The following is a 24,261-nucleotide window of genomic DNA, read 5'->3' as shown; positions in this document are numbered from 1 at the left end:
TGCTGTCACATATTTTCTGGCAGAGTACCCTTGTTCTCCTTAGTCCCCATGTCCTCTGCTTATGGCTAATTGGCAAATAATGGAGATCTACTCCTCTGATCCCCACTCACTCAAGCAAGATGGAGTCCTATGGCGTGGCCACTCTGGCTTCTGTATGGAAACCCATTATTCCACTGAGCCGCTGAGATCCTGAATATTTTGCATGGAGGAGTAACCCACACTCCCTTCAATCCTCTGCCTCTTGTTGGCCTCTTGAGGGAGCATCATACACATACATGGAAATAATGAAGAAAATTAAAATATCATTTGTAAAAAAAAATTTTAACATCATTTTTTTTCTTTCCTTCCCTTTCCTCCCTTTATTTTTTTGCTTTCTGGCTGTCTTCTTTCTTTTCTTCTCCCTCCTTTTCAATTTCTGTCTCTGTCCCTCTCTTTTTTCTTCCTTGTTTGCTTTCCTTTCTGCTTGTTTCTGCTTATAAAAATATTCCCTGTCAAATAATAATGTATGAGGAAAGATAATCAAATATATTGCATGAAGTCCTTTTCTCTCAAAAAAGAAGTCAAGTTTCTTAAAGAGGAAGTAGCCCGTGATGATGTTAATCAATTATAAACAAAAGAATAGTATAAGTTGCAATGCCCTTCAGAATATTAATATAAGTGGCATGAAATAATGATTTAATATTATAGAGCACTTCATTTCATCAACAAAAGTACCCAAGCAGCAAGGGGAAAGGCTAACAAATGTGCCCACTCCATTCACATCTCACCTACCTGATTTGTTTTCCATCACTATAATGTCAACTTCTCCAGCAGAAGAATGGATGAAATGAAAGTTATCTCAGTATCCTGAATGTTTGGGCGTGACTATCATTCTTCACCCTCTGCCTGCATGAAAAGCATTGATGGCTCTTTCCACCCTCTGCTGCTTTTTGCTTTTGTTTTGATTTGTGTTTCCACCAACTGCAAAAAACCAACTGACTCTTCCCATCACTGTCACTTTCACCTTGGAAAGGAAGAACTTCCATCATCTCTTTAGTTGACTTTTTGCTACAAAGCCCGTAAGAATGCACATATTCACTAAAAGATTATGTCCAAAGACCTAAAGATACCTTTCATCTTTTGGCTCTCCTTTTGGCATTGCTGAGCCCAGCTTCGTAAATAGAAACTATATCTGATAAACACGAGTACCTTTCTTTAACATATGGAGACTATTGAAACAGAGTAGCTAAGGAAAACAGATACGTCTCATTCATACCTTCCAGTTAAAATGCTTGATTTCTTGTTAAAAAGTGTCAGCCAAGCAATTACAGAGGAGTTTCCTGGAGATGTGTGCAGGTTCCTGTGCCGTTTAGCATTTTTTGTCAATTGACTTAAAGGAATGAAAGGCATATATCATGATGACATAAAGCTGGGAAAGATTGCTAAAAAACCTGGATGACAGTCAAGATTCAAAAAAGACCTTAACAGGCTCAGAACTGGGCCAAATCTAATAAGGCTGGATTTAATAGAGATAAGACAAAGTCTTACACTTGGGTTCAACAGTTAGATGTACAAATATAAGATGAATGAATGAGATAATATAGTTGCCTTCAAATATCTGAAGGAATTCAGAAGTATTAAGTTTGTTCTGCTCAGCCCCCAGAGTACAAAAGTAGGAGCAGTGGGTGGAAGTTTTCAAAAGGCAACCTTGGACTTAATGTCACAAAAAAATTCTTCAGAAGATGACTGGGCTGTATGGAGACATAATGGGTTCTCCCTCACTTAACGTCTTTTAGCAAAGAATGAAAAAGCACTTGTTGGGTATGCTTTAGGGAGGATTCTTGTTCAGCTAATTCTTGTTCATCCTGAACTAGTTGCCCCTTTGGTCTCTCTCTGTTCTGATGTTCTGTGATACTTAACCCTAACCTTAAGTTCAAATCCCTACAATTATTTACCCTTACATACAGAATAAAGTCCAAACACTTTATTTTGGTATTCAGTTCCCTCAGTAATATGCTATTTTTTATCCTTATCTTCCAATATTTCCCTACAAGTATTCTGAATGCTGGAGAAATAATATTACTCACTGTTCCTTGAATATAATCTGTGCTTTACCATGGCTCAAGTCCCTGAGCATGAATTACCTTCCCCAAACCTCTACATCTCTCCTAATCAGAGAGGTGATTGGGTAGCACAGTTGGTAGAGTATAGGACCTGGAGTTAGGAAGAAATAAATTCAAATCCTGCATTGGATACTTAGTAGCCTGAAAAGGCACTTAGTATATTTGCCTCAGTTGACTCATCTATAAAATGGGGATAATAATAGCCCCCCAATGTGATATTTATAATAATAATAGCTAGGATTTATATAGCCTTGGAGTGCTATATAAATGCTAGCTATTATTAGCATCAAGCCTCAATATTCAGATCAAATGTCATCCCCTATGTGGAGCTTTCCCTAATTTCTCCCATTTGGATACAAATTCTCCATCTGATGAACTCCTATGTATTCATAGATCTCTTAACATTGTTAATATATTCTGTCACATATGGACATGTCTATTTTTTACTGGATTGTAAATTCCTTGAGAGAATAAACTACATTGTACTTTATTCATCTTTTTACTCTCTCAGATGTCTAGCACAGTAGTGCTCAATAGTAGAGACTCAATAAATATTGGCTTGTTGTTGAAGATTTAACACTTACCTGAACTATTTGCATTTTAAGGAGGCTCTTAAAGTTCTATTTTATCCTCCAGACCCCCTATGAAGTTGTGATAGTTAAAGGACAGACAATAGAATTAATCTTTTGGGGGCAGTACACACTCACATTGCACTGCATAACTTTGTTAAACAACTTCATAATCAATGCAGAAGACACATAACAAAATAAGTTATCTACCTTCTGACAAAAAGGTGATGGAATCAGAGTACAGAATGGGGCCTATATATATATATTTTTTTTTTGAAATGGCTACTATGGGAATTTATTTTGTTTGACTGTGCATATTTGTTACAAGGTTTTTATTTTGGGGTTTTCTAATGGGGTAATGTGGGAAAGAGAAAAAAACATTTTAATTTAAAAAAATGAAGCCTAATTTTAAAAATAATTTTCATTTGTATATAGATTCATCAATGCAGACCACAGAAATGTCATCTAAAGAACAGTTCAGTTCTTCATGCAATTATAAATCAAAAATAGTTACATATCCCAATACTCAGAGAAAAAAAAAACTTAAGTTTTGATTCATCTACATTATTTATCTGTTGGGCACCAAACCACAGAATGGTTCCTACTTCCACTATGTCTAGACACGACTAGACAATAGTTCATGTAAAAGGACTTGGGAGTTTTAGTAATGTAAGCTCCATTGGACTCAGCAGAATAAGATTGCAGCCAAAAAAGCCAACTCAATCTTAACTTGCATAAATAGAAACCTAGTGACCAAACTGAAGGAGGTAATAATCTCACTAGAATTTGCCCTGGTCAAAATATAAATGGAACATTGTACTTAGTTCTTGGCACCAATTTTTTTAATTAAATTTTATTTTTTCAATTAACGAGTATATATTTTATATCCCTCCCACCTTCCCTATACTGAAAAAAGATCAAATAAAAAGGGGGGAAACCCTCATAACAAATATGTAGAATTAGACAAAACAAATAGACTAAATATTTAGAATGAGACCCACATTTTTAGACATGGACAACGTGAAAATTGGCACCAAATTTTATAAAGGACATTGACAAGCTGAAACACATCCAAAAGTGGACAACCAGGGTGGTAAGGAGACTTAAAACTTTGTATATAAATTGAAATAACTAGAAGTGTTCAGCCTATAAAAGAAAATACTTAGAAGTGATATAAGGTCATTGATTAAGGGCTGGAAGGGATCTTAGTTGTTGAACTCCCTCATTGTATTTTATTGTTGTTTTGTTGTACCAAATTCTTCATGACTCTATGGCACATACTGCCCATGGAATTTTCTTGGCAAAGATATTGGAGTGGTTTGCCATTTCTTTCTCTAGCGGATTAAGGCAAACAGAGATTAAGCAACTTGCCCAGGGTCACACACCAGTCAATGTCTAAGGTTGGCTTTGAACTCAGGTCTTTCTGATTCCAGTCCCTACATTCTACTCACTGGCCCACATAGCTACCTTTTTTTCATTTTGTAGGGGGATGGTAAACTATGGCACATAGAGGTTAAGTGGAAGTTCACGTGGAAGTGCTATGATTTGAACCCAGAACCTCTGATTCTAATTCTAGCACTATTTCCATTGCATTTGATAACTACCTTCAGTTATTTCAAGGGCTGTCAGGGGAAGAAGGATCACATTTATTCTGCCCTTACTAGACTAAAACTCCTTAAAAGCAGAGTCACTGTCCTGTTGGTTTTTATATTTCCTCTGATGTCTACCAATTTCTTGCCAATAATAGGAGCTTAATAAGTACTTATTGAATACTAAATGATAGAATATTGGTGAAGGAGATAATGAGGTTCAATGAGTCAAAATTCCAATGAGGAAGATTTGTATCTAATATATTCAAGATCACGGTGTCTCGATGTTAGATTTGAGATAAATCAGAAATGATAACTGTCTTCAAATATATCAATGATTATCATGTAGAAGAAAATAATTTAACTTACTCTGCTTGCCCTAAGAGGGCTGCACTAGGAGCAATGGGTCAAGTTTAAGAGACAGAGTTCAGCTTAAAATAAAGAAAAAACTCCCTAAGTATTAGAGCTAGTCAAAAGTAGGATGGGACTTTCAGAATAATACCTGAAAGAGTATCTGTGGCAAAGCCCAATGCTCTCTATCACCCCAAAACAAGAAAAAGAATATACATCAAATAATGTAAAAAAAGTCAACAAAAAGAGGGGAAAAGTTAAGACATGCTTACAAAGAGTCAGTAGGGGGGAAAATTGAAGAAATTAGTTATCACACAGCACATTAAAGTTTTCAAATCATTAAATTCTTTTCTGCTTCTAGAAGTCAAGATTATAAAACAGCTAAGATTAGAGAGTGAAATCAAAAAGACCCCTGTGGGCAAAATCCACTTGAAGACAATCAACCATACATTGATAAAGAAGAGTCCAACAAATGACTGAATCACGCAGGTTCCTTGACAGATATGTAGGAGGTGTGTTATGTACAGTCAGGATCCAGTTGTCACCACCAGAAATTATAGAAAGAGATGGGTTATCTATAAAGAACCAAGAGTTATTGATCAATTCTGGAAATACAAGGAAGCAAAAGAAATGGGCAACACAAAACTGCAGGTTGTAAAAATTTAGCAATCATCAAATGCATAGAACAGAGATTCTCAAATTTATTATGCTTGTGGCTCAGTATTCTTTGCTGTGATGAATTATGAATAGGCATGTTAGAGAAAAAAGAGTGGTTCTCCTGCAGTGTGGTCTTCAGACCCATTGCCTGGATATTCTGTCTCTCCTTCCCTTCTCCCACCCAATCACTTCTTTTTTTTTTTTTTACTTCCTCAGGTCTCACAAAAGAGGAAGCTATTCTGTGGCTATTTGGATGGAGCTTTTGTTGTCTTCCCTACAGCGCAAGCTAGATAGAGCAAACAGCAAACTGGAGCTGGTAGTTGGACCCAAGAATGTAGAAATCTGAGGGTATGCAAAGGAAGTTTGAAAGGCACACATTGAAAGTGTGCCACAACATACCCTGTGAAAACCACGGTCTTGGTGCCAAAATTATACATCAGAAGCCCCAAGTCTTTCATAAACTAACAAATAACATCTCACACTAAAATAAAGACTTAAAATATTTTTAAGAATTCAACAAAATGCAATTTATTGGAACCAGATTATTATCACAGACAGAATTGTTCTTCACAATTACCTAGTTTTATATTGATCACAAATATTTAATAACATTGTTTCTAAAATGCTACTACACAATAATAATCTCTGAACAACATAAAATAAAAAGATTTCGAAATAAAGCAATATAGCAGAAGAAATCAAAACTATGGGAATAGCAGGAAGTACTTACCACCACCATCCTCTTCTCTGCCACTAGAGTTGTCATGAAGATATTTTCAATAAGCCAACAAAAGGTAAGATTACATCCCAACACATATTTAATTACCCCCCCTAAAAAGCAGCTATTTTATCTATCTGTACAATAATCAAAAAAATTTAAATAGTGTATCTTGAGATGAAAGGAAAAGTTAATAACAAATCACAATTATATAACACTTTGAGGGCTATTATAAAATATTAATTTTGAAATAATTACGAAATTATTCCAATTGTGAAAGTGCTTCACAAACCTAAAGTGCTACATAAATTACAGTTATTAATATTATTAGTTATTCCTTTTAATCTTTTCCAGGGGGCTCAGATCATCCTGCGATAATTTTCTGTGCTACTATTTAACTCATTAACAAATGAGAAATAAAAGTTAATGCTAAAATATGAAATACAGAAAAGCAAATAAAGTTGGCTTGCACCCAAAAATAACACATCTAGCAAAATTATTCTTTTTCATAAGAAAAAATAGAAATTTGGCAGAATCATCTTCTTCCAGTCATTCCTCCAGAGATGAGCAGAGATGAGATTTCATGTGCAAACTCAGCAAACAAAAGTCGTTGTTCAGTTATTCAGTTGTGTCTGACTCTTTATAACCCTATGGATGCCAGGCCCTTCTATCCTCCACTATCTCTCAAAGTATGTCCAAGTTCGATCATTGTTTCCATGACACTTTCTATCAATTTCATCTTCTGCTCTCCCCTTCTCCTTTTGTCTTCAATCTTTTCCAATATCGGAATCTTTTCCAAAGAGTCCTGTGTTCTAATTCATTATGCAGGCAAAGTATTTCAACCTCAGCTTCAGTATTAGACCTTACAGTGAATAGTCCAAACTAATTTCTTTACTTATCGACTGATTTGATGTTGTTGCTCAAGGGACTCTCAAAAGTGTTCTACACCACCACAATTGGAAAGAGTCAATTCCGCCACATTCAGCTTTCCCTTTAGTCACAGGTTTGCATTGTGGCTGGAAAAAAAAAAAAAAAACATAGCTTTGACTATATGGACCTTTGCTGGCAAAGAGATGTCTCCACCTTTTAGTATGCTGTGCAGATTTGTCATTGCTTTCCTTCCAAGGAGCAAGTGTCTTTTAATTTCATGGCTGCAATCATTATCTGCAATGATCTTTGAATCCAAAAATATAAAATCTGATATTGCTTCCATTTCTTCTCCCTCTATTTCCCAGGAAGTGATGGGACCAGATGCCATGATCATAGTTGTTTGTTTGATGTTTTTGATGTTAAGCTTCAAAGCCAGCTTTTACACTCTCTTCTTTCACCCTCATCAATCTGCTTCTTAATTCTTCTTTACTCTCTGCCATCATAGTGATATCATCTGCACATCTGAGATTGTTGATGTTTCTCCTGGCAAGCTTAATTCTGGCTTCTGATTCATCCAGCCTGGCATTTCTCATGATGCATATAAGTTAAATAAATAAGGTAACAATATACATCCTTGTTGTACTCCTTTTCAAATCAAACAAAAGTAACTCAGCCTTTCAATGTTTTATACCTATTTATTTTTACTGAACTTACTTTTGCTAAAGGGATGACTTAATATTTCAGGAAGATTAGTCTCATAAAAAGTCCAAAGATATGTAATCTTCATCTAGAGAACAAATATATATATTTGTTATGTGTGTTATATAATATAATATACATGCTATATTTGTGCATATATAATCTATTTATTATTTATTTATGTATATTGTGTATATACATATACATACATATATACACACATATTAATCCCAGTGAGGATAATAGATATATAGAAAATAATAATATAGAATCACAGAAGGAAAGGGCAAGAGAAAAGGGAAAAGTTATTATTTTTTAGAATGAAGGAACCAGAGGTAATAGTCATTCAATAAAAATAGTGAGAATGTGAGGTCCTGAGTCACACTGTTATCTAGTATTAACCAAAGAAAGATTTAAAAATATATGTTAGGTAGCTAAAAGAATCCAAGGATCTGGATCTGGGCTGGTTGGGGGGAGGGTTTCTATACATGAAGATGAATACTAAAAATGAGTTGTTTCCAACAAAACAAGAAGCATTATCTTCCATCTGATTTATTAAAATGATAAAGTCTAGGAATCTCAAACTAGGCCAAGCTGGCAGGGGTAAGGGAAGGAAGGGTGAGGAATGAAGTGTGTGGTTGTTGTTAGTCCTTTGTTTACAAAAAGGACCAACGGCACCATACAGTGATGACTTTTGTGTGATCTGGATTTAAGTAAGAAAAAGTTGCACAGTCATTACTGTCTCTTCCAGAGTTATTGAAGCCCAGTGGAAAGACTAAAGTCAAGAGGACTAGTGATGGCTCAGAATGCAATGCATGACCTTGGTGTCTTCAAAATCTGACCAACCTCTAAGCATTCCACAGCACCTACTTCAGCCACTTTCATAGCCATTGGAACAAATTGTTCTCATGCACCCATTCCACTGGGGGAGGTCTTCACATACTTGGAGTAGACATACCCTTAACCCAACTATGGATCTGAGACCTGTTGGTTACCCTTAACCTAGGTTAGCCCATCTGTTGAGACAGCTTGCCAGGGTGTAGCTGCTGTATGTGCTACACTGGTGAGAACCACCAGTGAGAGTTAGGTAGCTGTTGTTATGTTTGTCCTTTGTTTTCAAAGAGGACCATGGCATCAGGGAAATGATTACATGACTTGCAGTTGACCTTGATTTGAGTGAGGGAGGGCTGTGCAAGGTCACCAGCTTCACTTTCTCCTCTAGAGTCATCTGGGGCCAGGGGCCAGATACTCATCAGGAGGACTGGAGACAGCCCAGGATGCAATGGGAGGCCCTGGCCCCTTTAGGGCAGGTTCTCACTTTGAGTGAGGTAATGTCCATGCAGTGAATAGGCCTCTTTAAGGAGTGAGTCAAGGGATGCCCCCTTTAATTAAAAAAATCAAACTGGGAGGGGAAGACCCTCAGGGTTGATGGTCAAAAGAGAAACAGTTACTATTGACATTCTTTCTGAGCCAGGAGGGCCCAAAGTACAGTCCCTAAGTGGTGCCTATGACCTCCAGAGCAAAATGGGTTTAAGATTTGTTCTTTAAGAAGAGAGATAAAGAAGCAAGAGAGAGAGAGAGAGAGAGAGAGAGAGAGAGAGAGAGAGAAAGGAAGGAAGGAAGTAAGGAAGGAAGGAAGGAAGATAGGGAGGGAAGGAAGGAAGGAAGGAAGGAAGGAAGGAAGGAAGGAAGGAAGGAAGGAAGGAAGGAAGGAAGGAAGGAAGATAGGGAGGGAAGGAAGGAAGGAAGATAGGGAGGGAAGGAAGGAAGGAAGAAAGGAAGGAAGGAAGGAAGGAAGGAAGGAAGGAAGGAAGGAAGATAGGGAGGGAAGGAAGGAAGGAAGGAAGATAGGGAGGGAAGGAAGGAAGGAAGGAAGATAGGGAGGGAAGGAAGGAAGATAGGGAGGGAAGGAATCTAAACACTAAACCCCAAGTCCGGCTATCAAAATTTACCTTTGGAGAGGACAGGGAGAGAGAAAGGGAGAGGATGAGCTGAGTTAGCCCACTGGCTGGGTCCCCATTCAGGCAGCTTGGACTAGGCTGGTGACCTTGGACAGCCCTCCCTCACTCAAATAAAAGTCAGCTGCAAGTCATATCATTATTTCCCTGTTGTCATGGTCCTCTTTGAAAATGAAGGACAAACACAACCTGAGAGTTAGGCAAAATCTGATCATGAAAGGTGGATGAGCAGCCCTGAAAAGGGCTCCACAAGCCTTCATGTTAGAGTTGCTAGCCTTTCTGGAACACCCGGGGAGTGTATGGGGTACTGGGACAAAATAAATAAAGTTCAGGGAAAAAAGGGAAAAAGGGGGAGGGAAGTGATGATGCTCAAAAGCAGAGATGTCCTCTCCTGCCCTTAATAGGGCTTGAAGTAGCTACGTTGGGTAATAATGACTCCCAGGGGGTGCAGGGCAGAAGGGGCTGCAGCAGGTCTGATGACAGTCACAGCCCGGGGCATAGGAGTAAGCACTCGGAAGAGACAGTAAGCAATTGAGCTGTTCTTGGCAAAATTGAAGTTGTTTAGAGCCTCCTCCAGCAGAATGGTCAGGCATCTCTGGTTAGCCTCACTGATGAAGCCTAGCTACACTAACAAACAATTGCAAAATGCCAGAAGACAAAAAAAAAGATTAATTCTGATAATTTCAAAAAATACCCAAAAATACACTTTGGAAATATAAAGAGAAGTAAACACAATTAAAAAGTTAAAAACTGATAAACAAAACAACTATTTTGCAAAATGGGTTACAAAATATACAAACCATTTAGTAATTTGATTTGGCAGGAAGAGAAATGAGAACAAAGAAAAATTAACATGTTAAAAATGAGCAGAGTTGAATTCACAGTAAAAGGAGAAAAACTATTGTGTTCATTTATAAACAAACAAACAAATAAAAAGCCCTGAAAACTTCAACAAAGTTTGTAAATATGTGAACAGATATAAAATATCCAAATTAGAAAAAGAATAAATTCAGAATAAAGTCCAGCACAGAACTTTCTATGTGCTAAGTCTATTGTGCTTAGGTCTGCAGATACAAAGAAAGACGAAAAGAAAAATAAAGTTTCTTCTCTCAATGAACTCATTGTGCAATGAGGAAGATAGTATGCAGAAACTATATACAAAGAAGATATATACAGGATAAACTAGAGATAAGCTCAGAAAGAAAACGAAAGTTTAAGGATGACAAGAAAGACTGGGGAAATTAGAACTTAATTTCAAAAAAAATCAAAAAATGAAATTGAAAAATTAATAAAAATATATCTTCTGTCTCTTGAATATTCTAGTCTATTCATCTATTCCAGCCAAACATCTGAAGGGGGGAAATAACTTCAAGTCCATTTTTTTATTAAAAATAGAGAAAATGGGGGCAGCTAGGTGGCACAGTGAGTAGAGCACCAGCCCTGGAGTTAGGAAGACCTGAGTTCAAATGCAGCCCCAAACACTTGGTACACTTACTAGCTGTGTGACCTTGGGCAAGTCACTTAACCCCAATTGCCCTGCCTTCCCCCCTCCAAAAAAAGAAAAAAAATAGAGAAAATAATATTTTACTAACTTCCTTAAGTGAGAAAAATATGGTCAATGTATTCAAAGCAGGGAAAGATAACATAGAATAATAACACACTAAAACTTTGAATCCAATACTTTGGGTGAAAAAAAAGAAAACAAAAGCAAAGGGTCTATAGAAATATATCAAAATTTATTTAGTATGACTAATCTGGTTTTAAGTCAACTCTAGGGAAATTATTATCATAAATAATTACATTAATAACAAAAATTACTCGACTCATAGGATAATGGCAATAAATCCCAAAAAAAGGCTTTTCACAAAATACAATATTCGTTTATATTAGAAAAACAATTTAAGGACCTTTCTTTAATATGACCAAAATCAAATAATTATCTCAAAATAAGGAACAGAACTATTTCTAATAAAGTAACACTGAAAATTTAACCAATAAAATCAGGGATGCAAGAATGTCCACTATTTCTACAGTTTTACATAGTAATAGAAAATATAGCTACAAGAATAAGATAAGAAAAGAGAGTTAATAGAATAATCATAGGCAAAGAGGGGGCAAATGCTTGTTTATTTTCAGATAAGATAACAGTTGACTTAGAAAACTCATGTGGCTCAGTCCAGAAAGAGGAGTAGCAGGAAGTACAGCTTAATTCCCCAAAAGAGTCCACAGAGATTTAGAAACTGGATCAAATTGAATCCTGATTCAGAAATCCAAGAATCACAATGAGTCGTTTTCCCAGCCCAGGGATATTTAGGAGGACAGATGGGAAAGATCTAGGGACACTGGGCATGAGAATCTGTCTAGGAGTACACAGTAGCATGTAAGCTATTCCACTGCCCAGTGATTGAAAAAGAGCCAGACTGGGCAGGAAGAGATTCCAGCAGATCTCATAACCAGAAGAGGATTATAGGGTTACTACCCAGTTCCAGATCAGACTGAGGGGAGGGATCCACACATATGAATGGCACAAACTGGTTCTATTGAGTACTTAACAGAGAACAAGTTTGGAAGCAAACAGTAACTGGATGCTCTGATCCCAGGAGCTAAATCGGAACTCTGTCTGGCCTCCAGCCCAGCATGGAAACCTCTAGGAGAATAATCAAGGCAGGATTTCCAAATGAGAGAGGGGCCTGAAGTTTACTTAATCTTACTCTTCAGATCCTCCAAGCTGGCTAATGGTAACTGAGTGCAGCAATGTCCTACTGAAATTCCCAACCAGGGACAAGTCAACAGACTCAAGCTTCATACAGGAATTTGTAGATCTAAGACCAGGAAGGCAGTAAGCAGATCTCTCACCAGATAATAGTACTTTGGGAGCACTGACACTTTGTGGGCTGCCATTCTAAGCTATGAAAGCAGTAGAGTACAAGAAGACAGAAGCTCAGGACAGATATCCCCACACAAATACATGCCTACAACGTGCAGAGTTCAACAACAACAGATAGTCCAAAGTCAGGAAATAATCTAGGAAAATGAACAAGTAAAACAAGAATCCCACCATAAAGAGCTAGTATGGTGACAGGGAAGTTCAAGACATAATTTAAAAGAAAATTACCTGGAAAAAGCTAAAAGCAAAGATTCACAGAAAAAAATGTAGTATGGATACAAGACCAACCAGAATTCCAAGAAGTGTTAAAGTGAGTTTAAAAATAACTTTAAAATTATTTTTAAAATTAATTTAGTACAGATATTAAACTGTACTACACAGCAGCAGTCATCAAAACTGCCTGGTACTGGTTAAGAAACAGGGGTGTGGATCAGTGGAATAGGATAGGTACACAAGTAGGTGAAATCAACAAGTTTAGCAATCTACTCTTTGATAAACCCAAAGAAGCCAGTTTCTGGGCTAATAATTCACTATTTCACAAAAACTGTTGGGAAAATTGGAAAATGGTAGGGAAAAAACTGGGCATAGACCAATATCTTACACCATATACCAAAATAAAGTCAAAATGGGTTCATGATTTAGGAGTAAAAGTTGATACTCTAAGTAATTTGGGAAAGCAAGGAATAGTTTACTTATCAGATTTGTAGAAAAGTAAAGAATTCATGACCCAACAAGAGACAGAGAGCATTACAAAATGCAAAATGGATAATTTTGATTATGTCAAATTGAAATGTTTTTGTACAAAAAAAGCCAATGCAACAAGAATTAGGAGGGAAGCAGAAAATTGGGAGAAAATCTTTGCAACTAGTATCTCTGATAAAGGCCTCATCTCTAAAATATACAGGGAGCTAAGCCAAATATATAGGAATACAAGCCATTCCCCAATTGAGAAATGGTCAAAGGATATGAACAGGCAGTTTTCAGAGGAAGAAATTAAAGCTATCTACAGGCATATGGAAAAATGCTCTGGATCGCCGCTGATTAGAGAAATGCAAATCAAAACAACTCTTAGATACCACATCTCTCCTCTCAGATTGGCTAAAATAACAAATCAGGAGAATGATAAATGCTGGAAAGGATGTGGGGAAATTGGAACATTGTTGCATTGCTGGTGGAGTTGCGAGCTGATCCAGCCATTTTGGAGGGCGGTGTGGAACTATGCCCAAAGGGCTATAGAAATGTTCATACCCTTTGACCCAGTAATACCACTTCTAGGGTTGTATCCCAAAGAAATCACGCAAGTGGGAAAAGGACCCATATGTACAAGAATATTTATAGCAGCTCTCTTTGTGGTAGCCAAGAATTGGAAAGCAAAGGGATGCCCATCAATTGGGGAATGGCTGAACAAGCTGTGGTATATGAAGGTGATGGAATACTATTGTGCCATAAGAAATGGGGATGATGCAGACTTCATAACAACCTGGAAAAACCTACACGACATAATGCTGAGTGAGCGGAGCAGAGCCAGGAGAACGTTGTGCACAGCCACAGATATGTGGATTCCGTGAGGACCAACCCTGACATACTGCGCTTCTCTCAGCAACCTAAAGGGGCAAGGACAACTCCAGGGGACTCACGATGGAGAATGCTATCTTCATTCAGAGAAAGAACTGCGAAGTTTGAATACAGACTGAGGCACACTACATGCTCGCCTTTTCTGCTTCTCTTTTGTTTTTGTTTTTGGGGTTTTTTTTTTGTTTTTTTTTGTTTTTTTGGTTCTGTTTCTTCTTTCTCATGATTCATTCCATTGGTCAAAATTCTTCTCCACGACTTGACTAGAGCATAAATTAATTCAATGCGAAGTTATACATGACAGTTATATGAGACTTCATGCCGTCTTGGGGAGGGAGGGGGGAGAGAGGGGAGAAAAACTGGAACTCAAAACTATGTAGAACCGTGTGTGGTAAACTAAAAATAAATAAAGAAAAAAAAATTTTTTCAGAAAAAAAAATTAAATGAAAACAGTAGAAAAATGAGAAAACAAAGGCGTTACAGAAGAAATACATGAAAATAGAATTGGTAGCTTGGGAAAAAAAAAGAGACACAAAACTTTACCCAAGAAAATAACTTCCAGAAATTTAGAAATGACCAAATAAAAGCTAATGACTTCATTAGACATCAAGAAATATCAAGTCAAAACACTGAAAAAATAGAAGAAAATGTGAGATATGTCATATAAAAATAATAATATGGGAAATAGATCATTTGAAATAATTTGGACTATCTTAAAGCTATGATCAAAAAAGAACCTACCTAAGCTATTTTGAGGAACCATGAAAGAAAGCTTCCCAGAACTTTAGAAAGAAGAAGCTAAAGTATAAACTGAAAGAATCCACTGAATCCATCTGAAGAAAACTTCAAAATAAAAACTTTCAGGAATATTATAGCCAAAATACTGAGCTTCCAGGCTCACAAAAATGAGACAAGAGAAAAGAAAAAATTCCATTACCAAAGAGATGGCAGGGGGGAGAGTGGGAGAGAAATGGAATTTAAATGAAATATAGGATTTTCAAGCATTCCTGATGGAAAGACAAGTACTGAGAAGAGAATTTGAGATAGAGATCCAGGGAAGTACAAAAAGATGAATATGAGCAAGCAATCATAAGGAACTAAAAAAAGTTGAATTGTTTGTATTCTTATATGGAAAGAGAATATAAATAACCCCTTAGAACTTTATTATCATCAGTAGATGGAATGAACCTAATTAAAGAAAGAGCCTGTCTTTTTATGATCCTAGAAAAAGATAGGAATGAATACATTGGGAGAGAGAGGAAAGGAGAGGGAAAATAGAGAAAATTATCTCACACAAATGGGGTATAAAAATAAAAATCTATTCTACAAGGAGGAAGGAATGGGGGGATTCAAGATATCTGAACATCACTCTCATCTGAACTGATCAAAGAAGGGAAAATACACACGCATACACACTCATAGAAAGTTGGGTACAGAAACATATTTCACACTGAATGAGGAAACAGGATGGAAAGGGGTCAAAAGAAGAGTGAGGAGAGAATGTAAGAGAGGGCATATAAAGGGAGGGTTTAGTCAAATTCAGAACAAAATCTTAAAAAGGAGGTAGGGGAAAAAGAAGGAAAAGTATAAGAGAACAAGAAGGGGGAAAATAAACAATTAGCAATTATAACTGTAATTATGAAAAGGGTGAACTCACCCATAAAATGGAAAAGGATAGCAGAATGGATTAGAGAACAGAATCCAATAATTACAGGAAACATACAGGAAATAAAAAGATACATACAGAGATAAAACAAAGAGCTGGAGCAGAATCTCTTAAGCTTCATCTGAAGTAAAAAAAGGTATAACAATTGAAATCCCAGACCAAAAAAAAAATCAAAAATGGACCTCAATAAAAGAGACAAACATAGAAACAAACTATATTTTGCTAAAAATGTATAATAGGCAATTAGTTGATATCAATACTAAGTGTATATGCAAAGAAAAAGGAAAACAATTTATCTATACAAAAATATAACAACTCTTTGTGCTGGCAAGGAATTCAAAATGGAGGGGATGCTCATCAATTGGGGGAATGACTAAACAATTCTTACCATGTGATTGTGAGGGAGTACTAGTGTTCTATAAGAAAGGACCAGAATGGGGGGAGGAGGAGATTCAGAAAAAAAAAAATTAGGGCAAGACCTATATGAACTGATGCAAAGTGAAGTGAGAAGAACGAGGAAATTATTGTGTACAATAACAAGTCATGAAGAAAAAATACTATCCACATCTAGAGAAAAAATTAATGAATTTTGAGTGCAAACTGAAGCATAATTTCCTCACTTTGTTTTTCTTGCTTTTTGTGATATTGTTAATATATAAATGTGTTTTGCTTGATTTCACATGTATAATTGATATGATTTTGTTTGCCTTCTCAGTGGAAGGGGAAGGAATGTAAGGAATAAAGAGAGTTTGGAATTTAAAATTTAAAGAGAAAAGAATGTTAAAAATAAATACTTTTTTAAAAAATGCTCAACATATATCCACCCAAATGCCTTAGCATCTACATTCTTAAAAGAAAAGTTAAATTAATTCCAGAAAGAAATAGACAGGAAAAACTATCATTATTAAGAAACTCAATTCATCCTTTCTTAGACCTAAATAAATCTAATCTCCAAAATAAAAAAAAAAATTAAAAAGCTGAATAGAATCTCAGAAAAGAGAGACAGGATAAACCTCTGGAGAATACTGAAAGGAATACTAAGAAGCACACTTAGTTCTCAGCTATGCATGGCATGTCCCCCAAAATTGACCATGGACATAAAAACATTACAAATTCAGTTTTCTCTTTATTTGCTGTAAAAAAAAAATTTTTCCCAGGTTCATGCTTTCCTTCTAGTTTTGGCTGAATTAATTTTGTTTGTGCAAAAGCTTTTTAATTTCATATAATTAAAATTATGTATTTTATTTTCCATAATCCTCTCCATCTCTTGTTTGTTCATAAATGCTTCCCTTATCCAGAGATCTGACCAGTAATTTTTTTTTAGGTTTCCCTAATTTACTTCTGTCTTACCCTTTATAGATAAATAGTTCATCTATTTTGATCTTATTTCGGTAAAGTGTATGAAATGTTGGTCTATGTCTAGTTTCTTCCAAACTGCTTTCCAGTTTACCAAGCAATTGTTGTCAAATGGTGAGTTCTTTCCCCAAAACCTTGGGTCTTTGGGTTTATCAAACAGATTACTGTGGTTATTTACAACTATGTATTGGATACCTACTTTGTTCCACTGATCTACCATTCTATTTCTTACTTAGTACCATATTGTTTCCATGATTATTGTTTTGTAATATCGTTTGAAATTTGGCACTGCTATGCAACCTTCTTTCACATTTTTTATAGATTCTCTATAGATTGATTCTATTGATCTTTTGTTCTTCCAGATGAATTTTGTTATTATTTTTCTAGCTCTACAAAATAACTATTTGATTATGCTATTGGTATGTCACTGAATAAGTAAATTAACATAGGTAGAATTTTTATTTTTATTATATCGGCTTGGCCTACCCATGAACAATTAATATTTTTCCAATTGTTTATATCAGACTGTATTAGCATGGAAAGTGTTTTGTATTTCCGTTTGTATAGTCCCTCAATTTTTCTTAGCAGGTAGACTCATGCATTTTATATTGTCTATGGTCATTTTAAATGGAATTTCTTTTTCTATTTCTTCTTGCTAGATTTTATTGGTAATATATGGAAATACTGATGATTTGTGAGGAGGTTTTATAACCTGCAAACTTGTTAAAGTCGTTAATTTTTTTAAGCAATTGTCTAAGGTTCTTTAAGTATACCATCATATCATCTGTGAAGAGTGATATTTTTGTTTCCTCACTTCTATTCTTATTCCTTCAATTCCTTTTTCTGGTCGTATTGCTGTAGCTCACATTTCTAAAAGAATATTAAATAATAATACTGATAATGGATATTTTTGCTTCATACTTGATCTTACTAGGAAAGCTTCAAGTTTATCCCCATTACAGATAATACTTGCTCTTTGTTTTAGATAGATACTACTTATAATTTTAAGAAAAGCTCCATTTATTGTTATACTTTCTTTTGTTTTTAATAGAAATGAGTGCTGTGTTTTGTCAAAAAGGTTTTTCATCATCTAATGATATGATTTTTGTTAGTTTGTTATTGATATGGTCAATTATGTGATAGTGTTCCTAATATTGAACCAGCCTTGCATTCTTGGTATAAATCCCATATAGCCTTGGTGTATGATCTTTGTGATATATTGATGTAATCTCCTAGCTAGGATTTTATTTTTAAAACTGGTATCAATATTCATTAGGGAAATTGGTCTTTAGTTTTCTTTCTTAGTTTTTACTTTCTCTGATTTAGGTTTTAAAAACTTATTATTGTGATAATAAGAACTTGGTAGAACACTTTTTTACCATTTTTTTCAAATGGTTTAGTATAGTATTGGGATTAGTTGTTCCTTGAATGTTTGGGAGATTTTACTTATAAATCCATCTAGTCCTGGAAAGTTTTTCTTAGGGAGTTTATTTATGACTTGTTCATTTTTTTTTCTAACACAGGGTTATTTGAATATTCTATTTCCTCTCCTGTTAACCAAAGCAATTTATATTTTTGTAAACATTCATCCATTTTGCTTAGATTGTTAGCTTTACTGGCATATTATTTGGCAAAATACTCCTAATAATTGCTTTAATTTCATCTCCTTTAGTGTTGCATTCACTTTTTTCATATTTGACACTGGTAATTTGGTTTTCTTCTTTCTTTTTAAAATCAAATTGACCGATGTTTTATTTATCACATTGGGTTTTTTTTTTTCATAAAACTAACTCCTAGTTTTGTTTATTAGTACAGTGGGTTTTTTAAGTTTTAATTTTATTAATTTCTCCTTTGATTTTCAGGATTTCCATTTTGGAATTGAGTTGGGGATTTTTAATTTCTTTATTTTCTAGTTTTTAGTTGCATATTCAATTTATTAATCTGCTCTTTCTCTCCTTTATTGATGTATGCATTCAGATATATACATTTTCCCCTAACTACTGCTTTGGTTGCACTCCAAAAGTTTTAGTATGTTGTTTCTGTTGTCATTATCTTTAATAAAATTATTGATTATTTCTATGATTTGTTCCTTGATGCATTCATTTTTTAGGATTTTATTATTTTGTTTCAGATTAATTTTTAATCTGTGCTTCCATGGCCATTTAAGTATTTAAATTGCATTATGGTCTAAAAAAGATGCACTTAATATTTCTGGATTCACTTTTGAGGTTTTCATGCCCTAATACATAGCCAATTTTTGTGAGAGTGCCATGTACAGCTGAGAAAAAGGTATATTCCTTTCTCTTCCCTTTCAATTTTCTCCAGAGGTCTATCATATCTAATTTTTCTAAAATTATATTCACATCCTTAACTTCTTTATTTATTTTGTGGCTAAATTTATCTACCTCTGAGAAGGGAAAGTTGAGGTCTCCCACTAGTATAGTTTCATTATTTCTTCTTATAATTTATTTAACTTCTCCTTTAAGAAATTGGGCACTATGTTATTTAGTGCATAAATGTTTAGTACTGGTATTACTTCATTGTCTATTGTGCCTGTTAGTAAGATGTAATTTCTCCTCTTATCTCTTTTAATTATTATGCATGTCTTTTTTTACTTCAGCTGAAGCATAATAAATTTTGCTCTAACCTCTTATTTTAGCTCGGTGTGTCTCTCTGTTTCAGGTGTGCTTCTTGTAAACCAGATTATTGGATTCTAGCTTCTAATCTATTCTTCTATCTGCTTCTATTTTATGAATGAATTCATCCCATTCACAACCACAATTATGATTACTAAGTGTGCAGTTTCTTCCATTGTATTTTCTCCTGTTTATACTTCCCTTTTTATTCTGTCCCTCTTCTAAAGTCTGTTTTGCTTCTGACCCCTGCCTTCCTTTATCAGCTTTTTATCACCACTTCTTTTTCTTATCCTCTTCCCCTCCTGCTTCCCTATTAAGTAAAATGGATTTCTATACCCAATTGACTGTGTGTATGTATGTGGATAGATAGATAAATAGATAAATAGATAGATAGAAGGATGGATGATGGGTGGGTGGATGGATACATAGATACATAGATGCATACACACATACATATAGATATATAGATATATTTCCTCTTTGAACCAATTTAGATGAAAGTGAGTTTCAATTTCTGCTTCCCCAGATCCTTCTACCATTTTCTCCTTCACAGTAAAAATTCTTCCTTGCACATCTCTTTTATGCGAGATAGTTTTCCCTATTCTTCCTTTCTCTTCCCACTTCTCCCAGTTCATCCCTCTTTCTCACCCATCTTTTTTTTGTATTATCCTAACCTAGTCTACTCACTCACATGCTCAATTTCTATTTAGAGTCCTTCTAGCTTCCATAATAATGATAAAGTTCTTAGGAGTAACATGTACCATCTTCCCATATAGGAATGTAAACAGATTAACCTATTGAGTCCTTTATGTACTCTCTTTCATATGTACACATTTATGCTTTTCTTGAGTCTGGTATTTAAAAGTCAAATTTCCCATTCAGCTCTGGTCTTTTCATCAGGAATGCTTGAAAGTCCTCCATTTAATTAAATATTTTCCCTCAAAGTATTATATTCAATTTTGCTGAGACATTATTCATGGTTGTAATCCTAGCTCTTTTCCGTTCTAAAATACCATATTCCAAGTCCACTATTGCTTCATGGTAGCTGTTAAATCTTGTATGATTTTGTCTGTGGCTCAACAATACTTGAATGGCTTCTTTCTGTCTCCTAGAAGCATTTTCTCTTTGACTAGGAAGCTCTCAAATTTGACTATAATATTCCTGGGAATTTTCATTTTGGGATCTCTTTCAGGTGGTAATCTCTTTTAGGCAGATTCTTTCCATTTCCATTTTAACCTTGATTTCTAGGATACTGGGGTAGTATTCCTTGAACATTTCTTGGAATATGATGTTCTGGCTTTTTTATCATGGCTTTCAAGTAGTACAGTAATTCTTAAATCAGCTCTCCTCAATCTATTTTCAGGTCTATAGTTTTTCTGATATTTCCCATTTTATTCTAATTTTTTTTGCATTTTTTGTTTTTGTTTTATTGTTTCTTAATGTTTCCTGGAGTCATCAAGCTCCGCTTGCCCAATTCTAATTTTTTAAAAATCATTTTCTTCAGAGAGCTTTTGTATCTTTTTTTTCCATTTGGACAATTCTCCTTTTCAAGGAGTTATTTTCATCAGTGAAGTTTCATATCTTTTTTTTCTTTAAGCCAACTCTTTTTTTAAGTTTTTATTTTCTTCAGTTTTTTTACCTTTTTTACCAAGTTATCTATTGTCTCTTCACAATTTTCTTTCCTTGTCCTCAGTTTTACCAAATTTTTCCCCTACCACTCTTGTTTGAGTTTTAAAATCATTTTTACCTCTTCCAGGAATTCTTGTTAGGCTTTGTCTAATTCACTTTTTTTCCTTTGAGGCTTTGCCTATAGCTGTTTTGACATCATTGTCTTTTTTCTGAGTCCTTGTCTTTATCTTCCTCATCACCATAGTAGCTTTTTATGCTGATCTTGTCTCCTTTTTCCATCATATTTCTTGACCTTGAACTCTATGTTAAATTTGGGCTCTGTTCCTGGAATTGGGTGAGGGAGGGAAAGGGAATAGGACTGTCCCAAGCTTTAAACTTCTTTGTATTACTGTTTTCAGTGGTAGGTCTGGGTGTTTGGATTTTTTCAATGCTTTCAAGGTGTGATCCAGGGAGATGTATGATCACTGCTCTCTTGGTCTGTGGTCTGATTCCTTCCCAGGAAGGGTCCCTGATGCCTTGGTATAGTAAGTACTACTGTTTCTCAGGTCCCTGCTACTTCATGACTAAAAGCGCTCCTCTCATCAGAGCAAGGAGAACATTATATACAACCACAGATATATGGATTCTGTGAGAACTAACCCTGACAGAGTTTGCTCTTCTCAGCAACACAAAGTACAAAGACAACTCCAAAGGACTCACAGTGGAGAATGCTATCTACATCCAGAAAAAGAACTATGAAGTATGAATGCAGATTGAGGCACACTTTATGCTAGCCTTTCCCCCCCCCCTTTTTTTTTCTTTTTCTCTCTTTTGTTTTTGTTTTTGGGTTGGTTTTTTTTTTTTGGTCCTGTTCCTTCTTTCTCATGATTCATTTCATTGATCACAATTCTTCTCCATAACTTGACTAGTGTGTAAATTAATTCAATGGGAAGGTATACATGGAAGTTTTATGGGATTCCATGCTGTCTTGGGGAGGGAGGGAAGAAAATCTGGAACTCAAAATTATGTAGAACCAAGTGTTGTAAACTAAATTTTTTTTTAAATTGCATTTAAACCATAAAAAAGTGCTCTTCTCCATTCTGGAACTTTGACCTGGGAGTGTATCCAGACAATAGAGTTGCCAAATAGCATCTGGCCCTACACCCATTACTAGCACATGGGTCCCCTACAATCTCTTTCTGACCAACCTGTCCAATCCCCTTCCCTTCTCGGTTTTGAGAGTTCACAAAGCTGGTGCTACTACTGTTGCCACCACTAATTCCCATCAGTGTTGTTATATCCAACCTCTTAAGTTGTCTTGGGCTAGAAGAATATCTCACCCTGGACTTTCATTAGCTTTGCCATTCCAAAAATTGATTTGAGATGTTATTTTAAAGTTGTTTGGAGGGGAACATTAGAAAAGGCCAGCTGTTATGCTTCCACTAAGCTGCCATCTTTGCTTCACCCTGGAAGTCAACTAACTTGATTTTTTAAAAGAAGGAAGAATACCAAATTACCAATATCAAAAATTTTAAAAGTGAATTCACAACCAATGAAGAATAAATAAAAACAATTATTTTGCCCAAGTATGTACTAATTAAACTCACAATCTGAATGAGATGGATTAATATTTTTGAAAATAGAAATTACCCAGATTAACAGGACAGATAATAAAATACTTGAATAACTTTATCTTAGGTAAAAAAAATTAAGCAAATCATAAGTGAAATCCCAAAGAAAAAATGCATGGAAATAGATGGATTTACAAGCAAAAACATTTAAAGAATAATTAATTCTACTTTAAAATAACCATTTGGAAAAATAGTAAAAGAAAAAAGTTTTACCAAATTCCTTTTAGGACTCAAATTTAGTCTTGATACTTAAACTAGACAAAGTCAAAACAGAGACAGAAAATGATAATCCAATATCCCTAATTGATATTGATCCAAAATAAATTAATAAATAAAATATTAGCAAGGAGACTACAGCAGAATATTACAAAGATTATATACTATTCTGAGGCTGGATTTATAGCAGGAATGCAAACCTGGGTCAATATTAGGAAAAATATAAACACAATTAACCATATAGATAGAAAAAACCCACCAACAACAGAAATGTTCAGAAAAAACTTTTGACAAGAAACAATACTCTTTCCTGTTGAAAACACTACAAACCATAGGAATAGACTGAATCATCCTTGAAATGATAGATACTATCTATAGCAAACCAAGAGCTAGAATGAATTGTAATAGAGATGGACTAGAGGATTTTCGAATAAGATTAGGGATGTCCATTATAGCAATTACTATTCAATATAATGTTAGAAATGTAAGATATAGTAATAAGGCAAGAAAAATAAATTAAAGGATAAACATGGGTAAAGAAGAAACAAAATTGTCACTTTTTGCAGATGACATGATAGCATATTTAGAATAACCTAGAAAGTCAACTAAAAATCTAATTGAAACAATGAACTTTAATAAAATTCCAGCTATAAAATAAACCCAGAAAATCATGAGCAGTTCTGAATATTACCAATCAAATCTAGCAGGAAGCAATGAAGAGGTGGCTAAGTGGCACAAGGAATAGAGCACTAGGCCTGGAGTCAGGAAGATTTGACTTCAAATCTGGCCTCAAACACTTATTAGCTCTGTGACCTTGGGCAAGACACTTAACCTCTGTCTGCCTTGGTTTCTTCAACTGTAAAATGAGGATAATAATAGTACCTATCTCACAGAGTTGTTATGAAGATTGAATGAGATAATATTTGTAAACTGCTTAGCACAGTTTCTGGCACATATTCAGTACTACATATATTCTAACTACAATCATATTTCATTTAAAATCATTACAGACAGTGTAAAACATTTGGAAGTCTACTTACCAAGGCACACACAATATGAACACTATTACAGTGCAAACTTTACACAAATGAAGACAATTCTAAATAATTAGAAAAAAAATAATTGCTCGTGTGTAGGACTAACCAATATAATAAAAATGACAACATTACCTAAACT

Source organism: Trichosurus vulpecula, chromosome 1 (genome assembly GCF_011100635.1).
Source record: "Trichosurus vulpecula isolate mTriVul1 chromosome 1, mTriVul1.pri, whole genome shotgun sequence".
Taxonomy (NCBI): Eukaryota; Metazoa; Chordata; class Mammalia; order Diprotodontia; family Phalangeridae; genus Trichosurus; species Trichosurus vulpecula.
Note: the sequence above shows the minus strand (reverse complement) of the source record.